General features: G+C 36.4%; 1 pseudogene; it reads left to right on the top strand.

Moving 5' to 3' along the window:
* Positions 1-381: 381 nt before the first annotated feature.
* The window catches only part of LOC142538556 (UDP-glycosyltransferase 83A1-like), a 38,216-nt pseudogene continuing 26,448 nt past the window's right edge, over positions 382-12,149 (top strand).

The raw sequence follows: 12,149 nt of genomic DNA, 5'->3' as shown, positions 1-12,149 counted from the left end.
AACACTACCTCACAATCTACTGTTAATAATATCCACTAATCCTTTTAACAGAGAAAACCCCAAAAGATATAATACAGCACGTGCGTGCTACTCTACATAAATTTATATACAACTGTATGGTAACCTTATGGTTATTCTAACTTGTAAAGTTTGTTTATATCTTGCAATGTAATATCATGCAAGGTGCCATTGAAACCGACTTGAGGAAAACAAAGCCGAATCGCTCCTGGAAATGGTCTACTTTTTAGGAGTGAGCGTGATTTCGACTGTGAACCAGCTGAACAATTTGACTGATCTTGCTCTTAAACTGCAACAAATCTTTGGTGTTTCTTCATGATTAAGAACAATATTGTAGAGGTTAAGGTGACAAGAGGAAGATAGATGAATCCCAAAGTCCAAAATATTCACCAAAATGAAAGCCACATTTTTGTCGTGTACTGTCCTTTCCAGGGCCATGCTGCACCCTTTATCAAAATCTCACACCAACTCACCAAATTTGGAATCATGGTTACTTTGTTTACGACGGATTTAACACATGAGTGCAAGGCTTCAGCATTGGCCGGGTCAGAGGATTGGAACAAGGGGATAAGGGTCATGGCGATTCCGGATGGCCTAGAACATGATGAGGACAAGAAGGATCCGAAGAAACTGCACGATAGCGTGAACAAAGTGATGCCAGGTTTTTTAGAAGATTTTTTGTGTAAGAAATTATGACACATAATAGAATGAAAATTCAAAAGAAAAATTAAAACGTGTGTCAACAATGGCGACGGCTATTGCACACACCTTTTGACAAATTTTGCGTACGCATCCTCAACTTTAGAAAAATTGAGATGCGTAAACAATTTTTCTTTTGAATCTCGTGCTCCCGCATTAACTCATTGATGGTATGAGACGCCTATATATACAAGCGTTTGAGGTCCCTAAACACACAATTTCATACAGAATAATACACCATCTATAGAGAGAGTGGAGTGTTTAAAAGGCTTCAATCGGAGGAAAAGCAGAGAATTTACAAATTTTCAATGGCCGGAGGTAAAGCTCGATTCGCTTCCGCATATTATTTATCATGTTTATATATACGTGAAAACATGATTTTTTGAGAAAATCTATAACATTTGGTATCAAAGCATTGATACCTCTACCTTGAAAATTTATTTTCTGAAAATAGGATATCATGAAGTTTTGGAAAAATTTGCTTCTGGTAATTTGCGTAAGAAAAATAAAACTTGAAGGTCGGATAAAATAACTTACCTGAGAACTTTTGTTCTCGATTTTACTTTGAATTCTTCATTGAAGTCTTGAAAATTAAAATTTCTGAATTTGGAAATGAAATAAGAATTTTTGAGAGTAAAATATTCGATAGGAGAAGTTGCAGAAAAACTTTCATGAAGATGAATGAAATGCGTTCAATAATGTATTAATGTATTACTGAAATTATTGAGACCCACTTATTAAAGAAAATGCATTGAAAGTTTTTTTTGGAAGTGTCGGTAGATTTTTTATTATTATTTAATAAAAAAATTAATTAATTAATACGAGACCCACAATTAATTAATGCTGGATCCACAATTAAAACATTGTCGGTTTTTTATTATTATTATTTTTTAAAATAATAATAATAATAATAAATAATAATAAAATATTTCAGATGTTCACAAATGAACAAATAATCATCACTTTATCACAACAAATAATCATCATTTTATCACTACTCTGATAAAATAGAAAAACTGATGAGGAGTTCTGTAATGCCCGAGAATTTAATCCTAGTAATCTGTAATTATTGATTTATAATTTGATATAATTATGAGAGGATTAATCGGGACACGATTTGATTCAGCATGAAAAGATGTAAGTGCGAGGACAGTGCCTTTCGCGCACATGCGCGACATGAGACGCGCACATGCGCGAAACGGGCAGAGGGTCTCGCGCATATGCGCGGTGGGTGTGCGCGCATATGCGCGAGCTGTGCGAGGGTTTAAAGTCAACTCCAGAGAAGTGGGCGTACATGCGCGACGGGGAGCGCGCACATGCACGAGATGTCCAGAGAACCTCGCGCACATGCGCGACGTGTATCCGCGCACATGCGCGAGGGTACCCGAGAGTTGGATAAAATGAACAAAGTCCTCACGCATATGTGCCGAGTAAGGGCGCGCATGTGCGCGAGGTGCTGTGCAGAGGACGCGCCGAGACATATGGTCTCGCGCATATGCGCGAGACGTGTTTTGCAAAGATGAAGCCACTTGCCCCGTACATGCATGCTATATATATATATGTATATCAAACTTTCGAATTCCTTCAGATGAACAAACAGGAATCGAGAAAAGCTTCAGAAAAGTAGTGAAAAATCCTTACGCCTTTTTGTGAGAAATCCGTCCGTCCGAATTAGAATCCGACTTCAGTACTGTGTTTCTATCAACGCAGGCTACCACTGGACGTAAGTTTTGTTACGTTTTGATATGTCTTGAAATTATGACATTGTCAGAATCAAATATGATTCATATATGATGTTCTTGACATGTTAGATATCGTAGAATCAAAGTCAGATTGAGAAACAGACTGATTATGGAATTGTTATGATTTTCTGATTATATTGATTTGAAATCGGACAGATTTGGATTGTGAATGAATTACAGATTGTATCATATGAGTTATGATTTGTAATTGATGTCTGTCGATTTGGTATTGACGGGGATGCTGAGATTGTGCCGTTATGCCGTAGATTTGACTTAAATCCAGATTAAACAGATTCAGTGTTGAATTGAGAATGAAATATTGATATTATGATTCTTGATATGTCGTTTCAGATTTACAGAGACAGTCTTGAGTTCAGAACTAATATTGCTTCAGACCAAGACTACAGACGAAAGGTATAAGTCAATGTGGTACCGGGAGATCGACTCGAGTATAGTATGATATACTTGAGTATAGAAAGCAGGTATTAGTCGAGTGATCTTGTGACAGAAGTTCCTGATAGTGGTGGGATCGCCACGGGCACATTGAACGATGTCACAAGATAGTAAATTGGCGAAAGTGCCAAAGTCTATCATGTACAGGTCACCGGACGATTGGCAATCGATGTGGATAGAATTGGAGTTTCTTCTATTACTGGTGATCGATACCATATCGATGTGGATAGAATTGGAGTTTCTTCTATTATTGTTGATCGATATGGAATGCCAACGTCTGGAAACCGGGATCCCTAGACTAGGATTGAGTCTAGTCTGAAACGTGGAGTCACGAGTCTGATTGGCAATTTTATATTGATTATGTTTCTAATTTTGTTACATGTTACTGATATTTGTTACATGTTTTACATGCTTTTACATTGTTGATATAACTGCATGTTTCGTTGATTTATACTGGGATTTATTTCTCACCGGAGTTATCCGGCTGTTGTCGTGTTTGTATGTGTGTATGACAACAGGTGGGGCAGGTTCAGGGTCGAGGAGATGAAGATAGATCGTGATTAGAGTGGAGACTACGGACTTGGATTATAGATAGGGTTTGGATACTTGACAATTAGTTGTTAAACCTTAGTTGAATGATTGTATATATATAGTACCGGACTTGTACTTTTAATATACTGAGATGTATATTTGCATGTATTCCATTACGTTCCGCAATTTAAAAAAAAAAAATTAGACCATGTTTATTATAATTGATTAAATTGTCCTAATGATGATTAAGAATATGATTAGCGTCCGGGTCCCCACAAGTTCACATTTTCACGTAAATGTGATCATCACTTTACTACTACTCTGATTGAAGAGAAAAACTGATGGAGAACGTATTTGTTCATATTAAGTAAAAATGTGAATATAAAGTTATTTAATGAAAAATTTGGCTTATAAAGATTCACATAAATGTCGATAATTAAAGTGAATAATAATTATAAATTGACGTAAGAAAACATGATCTGAGGGAGTTCTTCATAGATCGGTTTAAATTACCTTGACTAGCCACTGGTCTCCCTGAAGAATGCTGCTCTGACTAGGAGTTAGGTATTTAAAGGGCCTTAGCACTACCTATCTTCTCTGGGAGCACTCTTGGAAAATCTTGATTGTGTTACTAAATAATTATTATATAAAGTATTAAAGTAAAGCCAAAATTTTGCCCAGTGAACCGTGTAATTTTAAATAATTGAGAAATAGTCACAGCATCTTTAATTATGGAAAATTATGCATTAAGTGGATTTGGATCACATAATGAATATCAATTTAATTAATTATATAAACATAATAAATTTTACCCACAGGGATATTTATTATATAACTAATTAGGTTAAAATATCAAATTATATTTTTCTTAATTTACCCACAGGAGTTAAGGAAAATACATTTTAATAGTTTTATCATAAAGTTACAGAAAAATCTTATTGAATTAAAATTTATGCCCACAGGCAAATTTTATGTCAATAGATTTTTTTAAAAAAAAACATGAATTACATTGGTAAAACATGATATTGTCTCAAAATTTTAAGCATATGATATTTTGTGCAGTAATGCAACCTGCGAGTTTTTCTGATATGAAATGCGACATTCCCGAACTAAAGAGCGATAATTATCAAATATGGAAAGAAAGAATTCTTCTTCAATTAGGGTGGATGGATATTGATTATGCTATACGGAAAGGAGAACCATTTGGTATTATTGAAAACAACATTCTGGATGATGTTGATTTTTATGAAAATGGGAGCGATCTAATTGACTCTGCGTAATGTTCATTGATATAGGGGGATTTTACTTGTTTTTCATATCATGTTATGTCGCATTGTGTTGCATTTATCGTTTAGATTGCATGCATTTTGTCACATTTTAGAATAAATTATGTTTTATTGTTACTCATGTATCTCGTTGGTGAAAATGCAGGAGATTCGTACAAAACTGAAGAAAAAGAGAATTTTTGCGAAGGACTTCCGCCCGGGCGCACATTTATGTCCGCCCGAGCGCTTCAGAGCTGGGAAAAAATCATTTTTTGCGAAAGTGATCCGCCCGGGCGGAAACTTATATTCGCCCGGGCGCATCAAAGAAAACTTGAAATACAGAATCTGCGAAGACCATCCGCCCGGGCGGAAACTTATGTCCGCCCGGGCGCGCCTGTATTTTTGGAAAAAATTTTGGACGATTCATTTCCTTAGTTCTGGATATGGGCAATATGGTGGGGATCCTTGTACGTTTTTCAGAGATTATTCAGACTTTATTGGAGAGCCGCCACAAGCTTTGGAGAGAACTTGGCACTTGGAGTGAAGATTCGAAGATTTTCGGGCGTCGTTCTTCGCAATTTTCGTAAAATCTAGTATTTCTAACTTAGTTTTTATCTTTTAAACATTATTGTTTATGTCTATTATGAATTCGAGTAGCTAAACTTTAAACATTTGTTGGGATTTAAGGGGATCCTACCCCGAACTCTAATTTAGTTAATTCAATATTTCGATTTGTGATTTATTCTTGATTTTACTATTGTTTTATCGTGTTGTTAGAGCGTAGCTAACTTTAACAACATTTTTATATTGCGAGTGAGTTCGAGAGAATAACTTGTGATAGGAACGAGTAGTATAATCCGTGGATCTACAATTTACATAGATATATGAAATTGGATACACGCCGATAGTTATAGTCCTAAGGGTCGAAAACTAGAGGATTTCATAGATCGACATGAAATTCGCTCTTGATAAATAATTAAAGACATTTAATTACTTCATTGAGTATAATTAGTTTGGCATAGCTCGAGAGAGTGTGTTCAATTGAATAGAAAATCCTGTCGGAAGCATACTGTCACGTCCCGATACCGGGGTGAGTTGACATCTGGCGTCGTTTTACAATTATTCAATCGTAATTCAACAAGCATCGTAGTACAGTGTACAACCAAACCAGTCTTTTTCATAAAACATACATTGTCTTTGCAACGTAATCAACTTAACAAACGAGTGCAGAAGCGAACAACATAAAAATAAAAGATAGCCAAATTCCAAAGTATGTCTTGATCAACTGAAACCTTGTTACCATCCCAAGAAATGCATTTGCTCTTCTTCTTCAGCTTGTTTTTCATTCTTATTTGGGAGTGAGAGGTGTAAGGGTGAGTATTTTGTGAAATACTCAGCAAGTGGGGGCCGATCGATCATAATAACACAAGGATATCCATATATAGATCTTAACAATTCGAAATTTGCCGTGTCTTAACAAACGCCGGGACAATAATTAGACAAAATGATAGACATGACATAACTTATATATATTTATGTAAATATTAAATGAATTTCATGTCACAATAATAATTCAAAACAAAAGTCAAGACATGATACTAACAATGAGCAAACATAACTTATCATATGCATATAGACATATATATTATTCGTATTACACTGTTATTTCATCTTATTATCCATGGTGTTACTGATCAGTCCCCTATATGTAATTCCTCTAATGGGTGAGGCCATATATCGGTTATTTTTACCCACCGCATCAGGGCCATAAACTTGTCATATCTTATCATGTTTTAGGAAAATTTTCCTTTTTTACCATTTCTAACTTGAATCATAAATGTGCCTTTAAACATAATTCTTAGAATACACCAAATTGGTGTTTAAGAACATATATTAGAATATAACATGAAACGAAGACAACATAATTTTGAAACGAAAGGAACATGCACTTGAAATTGATTTAAACATGCTTAACAATTTATCAAAACGAAATATTCATATATCAAATCGAAAGAATATATCATATCGATCGAATTTTCGAAAACATACTTAAATACTTTAAAACGTAAGCCCGCTTACTGAAAGGTGCTCCTAAATTATGGAAGAAACAAGCTGGAAGATAACGTCCGAAAATCCGTAAGATTGCTAAATTCGCTTGAATTCCGAGCAGTATTCTTTCAGATACGTTTCCAAGAAATTGAACCGTTGGATGAGGCTGAAATTTGGATATGATGTTTAGAACATTTGAAAGTGTATTATGAACGGTGGAGATCGGATTCTGAGGTCGGGAGTGATGGGACGAATTTCCAGAAATATAACAGAATTCTTGCTCCTAAATTTCACTTCAAGAAAGGTTGATGGTTTCAAACTTCAAGCTTGCTCTAAATTGAGAGGTTTTGGTGTGATTTCCCTCAAACTCAATACATCTATTTATAGGCAAGATTTGGAAACAATTTCCACAATTTGATGCATACTTTAATATATTTTATTTATTTTAGTCAAAAGTTTGGCACATTTGATTTTCAATGTTTTGCACTCATGTTTTGTCAATGTTTTGCACTCATGTTTTGTCAATATTTTGCAATCATGTTTTTCAATGTTTTGTACTCATGATAGTTAATAATAGCCATAATAATAGTAATAATATTCATAATTCTTACATTCCTTCCTCCTTATCGGAAGTTTCGTCCCTGAAACTTGAGTTTTCTAGATTTTCAAAAAGACATGGATATTGCTTGAACATTTTCTCTTTTAGTTCCCAAGTAGCTTCTCTTTCGGTATGATTAGACCACTGTATCTTGACATAGGAAATGTTGCGTCGCCTTAGCACTTGTTCTTTTGTGTCCAAAATTCTAATTGGAACTTCTTCATATCTTAGCTTTTCATTCAGATTTCCTTCTATCAGAAGTGGTCCAGTTTCAAGAACATGATTTGGGTTCGGGATGAATTTCCTCAATTGTGAAACATGAAACACATTATGAATCCTTGACATATCCGGTGGCAATGCTAGTCTGTATGCCAGTGTTCCGATTCTTTCCAAAATTTCAAAAGTTCCAATGTATCGGGGATGTAATTTCCCAGCTTTATTGAATCGAACAACTCCTTTCATGGGAGAAACTTTTACGTAAGCTTTTTCTCCAACTGTGAACTCCACTGGTCTCCTCTTTAGATCAGCCCAACTTTACTGTCGATCTTGAGCAATTTTGAGTCTTTCTTTAATGATTGTTACTTTGTCCACGGTTTCTTGGACAAGTTCAGGTCCAGTTATGGATTTCTCTCCTACCTCATCCCAGTATAGAGGTGATAGACATTTTCGGCCGTACAGAGCTTCGTATGGAGCCATTCCAATACTGCTATGATAACTGTTATTTTAAGCGAACTCAATTAAAGGTAGATGTTCACTCCAATTACCACTGAATTCTAAAGCACATGCTCGTAGCATATCTTCAAGGGTTTGTATTGTTCTCTCTGTTTGGCCATCAATTTGAGGGTGATAAGATGTACTGAGAGTAACCTTAGTCCCCATAGCTTGTTGAAAACTTTTCCAGAACCGAGATACAAATCTTGGATCTCTATCAGAAAGAATGCTTGTCGGAACTCCATGTAATCGCACAATATTGTCCATGTATATGGTAGCCAATTTTTCCAAATTATAATTCATGCGGACAAGTAGAAAATGTGCAGATTTTGTGAGTCTATCTACGATTACCCATATTCCATTATGACTTTGTCTAAAATTTGGTAAACCTACTACAAAATCCATGGAAATATGTTCTCATTTCCATTTTGGAATTTCCAAGGGTTGAAGAAGTCCTTCAGGCCGTTGATGTTCAGCTTTAACTTGTTGACACACCTGGCATCTAGAGATGTATTCTGCTACATCCTTCTTCATTCCGCTCCACTAAAAATTTTTCTTTAAATCTCTGTACATTTTTGTACTGCCGGGTGGACCAAAAATTTTGATTTATGTGCTTCAGACATTACTTCCTGTCGAAGATTCTCGATGTTTGGTACACACAATCGTCCTTTCATCCACAAAACTCCTTTCTCGTCTATATGAAGATCTTGTGACTTCTTTTATTTGACTTGTTTTTTAAGTTTTGTCAAAGTAGGATCTTGATTTTGTCTTAACTTGATTGTTTCTTGAAGGCATGGTTGTGCAGAAAGTGAAGCTAGGATCACTTTACCCATGTTTTTCCTACTTAAAGCATCAGCTACCTTATTTGCCTTGCCCGGGTGATAGCTTATTGTTAAATCATAATCTTTTAACAATTCAATCCATCTTCTCTGCCTCATGTTCAATTCTTTCTGTGTAAACAAATATTTGAGACTTTGATGATCTGTGAAGATCTCGCATTTGGCGCCGTAAAGATAATGCATCCAAATTTTTAAGGCAAAAACTACCGCAGCTAGTTCGAGGTCGTGAGTAGGATAATTTTTCTCATACGGCTTCAATTGTCTTGATGCATATGTGATTACTCTTCCTTCTTGCATGAGTACGCATCCTAAACCCTCTTTTGATGCGTCACTGTAAATGGTAAAGCTTTTGTCCTCAGTGGGTAGAACCAGTACTGGTGTAGATGCAAGCTTTTCCTTGAGCGTTTGGAAGCTCTTTTCACACTCCTCACTCCAGTTGAATTTTGAGTTCTTTTCTGTGAGTTTTGTAAGAGGCGTAGCTATTGAAGAGAAACCTTCAACAAATTTTCGATAGTAACCTGCCAATCCCAGAAAACTTCGAATTTCAGTTACTGTCTTAGGTCTCGGCCAGCCAGTGATTGCTTCCACCTTTTTAGGGTTCACGGATACTCCTTCTTTTGAAATGATATGTCCTAAGAAAGTCACACTTTTTAGCCAGAATTCGCATTTCTTGAATTTCGCGTATAACTATTTTTCTCTTAACATCTGAAGAGTCAGGTGAAGATGTTCTTTGTGATCCACTTCACTTGGGGAATATACGAGAATGTCATCGATAAATACCACCACAAATTTGTCGAGAAATGGCTTGAATACTCTGTTCATGAGATCCATGAAAGCTGCTGGAGCATTTGGCAATCCAAATGACATTACCGTAAACTCATAATGGCCATATCCTGTTCTGAAAGCTGTCTTTGGAACGTCTTCTGGTTTGACCTTCAGTTGATGATATCATGTCCTTAAATCAAGCTTGGAAAATACTGTGGCTCCTTTGAGTTGATCGAAAAGATCATCTATCCTTGGAAGAGGATATCTGTTTTTGATTGTGATCTTGTTGAGTTCTCTATAATCGATACACAATCTCATACTTCCATCTTTTTTCTTTACAAATAAGACTGGAGCTCCCCAAGGAGAGACACTTGGTCTGATTTGTTTCTTGTCTAACAACTCTTGGAGTTGTTCTTTTAGCTCATTGAGTTCTGCTGGAGGCATTCGATAGGGTGCCTTTGATATTGGTGTAGCACCTGGTACCAAATTAATCTCGAATTCTATCTCACGGTCCGGGACCATTCCAAGTAACTCTTCTGGAAAGACATCCGAAAATTCTTGTACCACTGGAATATCTTCTATCTTGAGCTCGACTCCTTCTTTTACTTCATTTACCATTGCTAGGTAGACTATTTCTCCAGACTTCATGGCTTTTTTGGTTTGAGATGCAGAAAGGAGGGATTTACGTTTCTTAGCCTTGCCATGGTATGTGATTTCTTTTTGGCTTGGAGTTCGAAGTTTGATAATCTTACGCTGACAATCTACTATTGCATGACTCTTGGATAACCAATCCATTCACAGAATAACTTCGAACTCCACCATGTTGACTTGAATCAATTCAGCGTTGAATGTGTGTTCATTGATATATACTATGCAGTTCCGATGTATCTTATGTGTTTCAATTGTTTTACTGGTGGGAGTAGCAATTCTAAAAGGTTCAACAAGTATCTCTGGTATAAGCCCTAACTTCTTAGTGAATCTCTTAGAAATAAATGAATGAGTGGCACCACAGTCAAACAACACATAAGCTGAAATTTTATTGATTATAATGGTACCTGCCACGACATCGTTTGCATCATCTGCCTCTTCTTGAGTTATGGCAAACATACGAGCATTGGTCTTATTCTCCTTTGTCTTGTTGGGGTTAGCATTAGTGTTTGACCATGTCATTTTCTTTAATGGTTCAGGACAATTAGCAATTCGGTGTCCCATCTTCCCACAATTGAAGCAAGCACCAGTGTTCCTTCGACATTCTCCAATGTGTCGGTAGTTGCATAATGGACATGATTTTATGCTTGAGAATGTCGTAGTTGAATTGGAAGGAGTTCCCTTGAATGGTCCACTCGATTGTTTTGACCTTTTAACTGGTTGTTTACCTTGAAAAGATTGTCCAGTGAGAGGTCGTTTATTTTTATTTTCATCTTCTCGGCGCTTGATATCAGTCTCAGCTCTAATGGCTGCTCCAATTAAATCATCAAAACCCCGTGGGTTGGTAAACTGCCAGAGCTGATTGGATACGGCTGTTCAGACCACGTTTGAAACGATGCATCTTCAGGATATCATCTGCCATGATGGCAGGAGCATAGGTTCCAAGGGAGTTGAATTTAGAAGTGTACTCCACAACAGACATATCCAGGGGTTTGAGTAAAATTCTCGAATTCACTCAACAATTTTAATCTCAACTCTGCTGGATAGTATTGTTTCAAGAATGCTTCTCGAAACCTTTGCCACGTGATTGGTCCGACTTCTGTCATATTTGCTGAGATTGTCTCCCACCATTTGGCCGTCTTTTCTTCTAGGAATGGTGTCACCACAGTCACTTTTAATTCATTTGGCACTTCGAGCAATTGGAACTGTGTCTCAATATTCTTGAGCCAGCCTTGACCAACTTCTGGGTCAGGGTTGCCGTCAAACGTTGGGACTCGATTCCTCTGAAGAGATTCATAATGGTGTTTGATTCCATTCGGTGGTGGTGGCTGATTAGTGTTGGTATTTAAATGGCTCATTCCTTGGAGGGTTATTGTCACAATGGTTGCTATGGTCATTAAATCTTCTCTGCTAAGGCCAACTCTTGCTGGTGGTGGTGTATCTTTGTTGTTATTGTTGTTGCAATCATTATTGCGATTGGCATAACGCGGGTTGCGGTTGCTACGATGGGGTGTCTCTGCCATTTCCTACATGCATGAGAATTTCTAAGAGTTTGAATAATTATGTACAAAATATTGAAGATTATCTCAAATATGAAATCAATCAAGTAATAGATCAAATAAACTTTTTATTGATTCCAATGAAAAGGAAAAGCAATACAAATCAAAGTTTTCAGAAGTGCAATGATAAGAAGTACAAAAGAAAGGAAATGGATTATAAATCCTTATTACAAATATTCACGACACTAAATACTCAATCATCTAAAATCTCGCCATCTCCTAGTACTTCGTCTTCCATCTGTTCTTCTTCCGGTTCTACTTCCTGCTCTAAT

This window comes from Primulina tabacum, chromosome 3 (genome assembly GCF_025594145.1).
Source record: "Primulina tabacum isolate GXHZ01 chromosome 3, ASM2559414v2, whole genome shotgun sequence".
NCBI classification, from domain to species: Eukaryota; Viridiplantae; Streptophyta; class Magnoliopsida; order Lamiales; family Gesneriaceae; genus Primulina; species Primulina tabacum.
The sequence above is the reverse complement of the archived record's forward strand: the minus strand, read 5'-3'. Positions and strand labels throughout refer to the sequence as shown.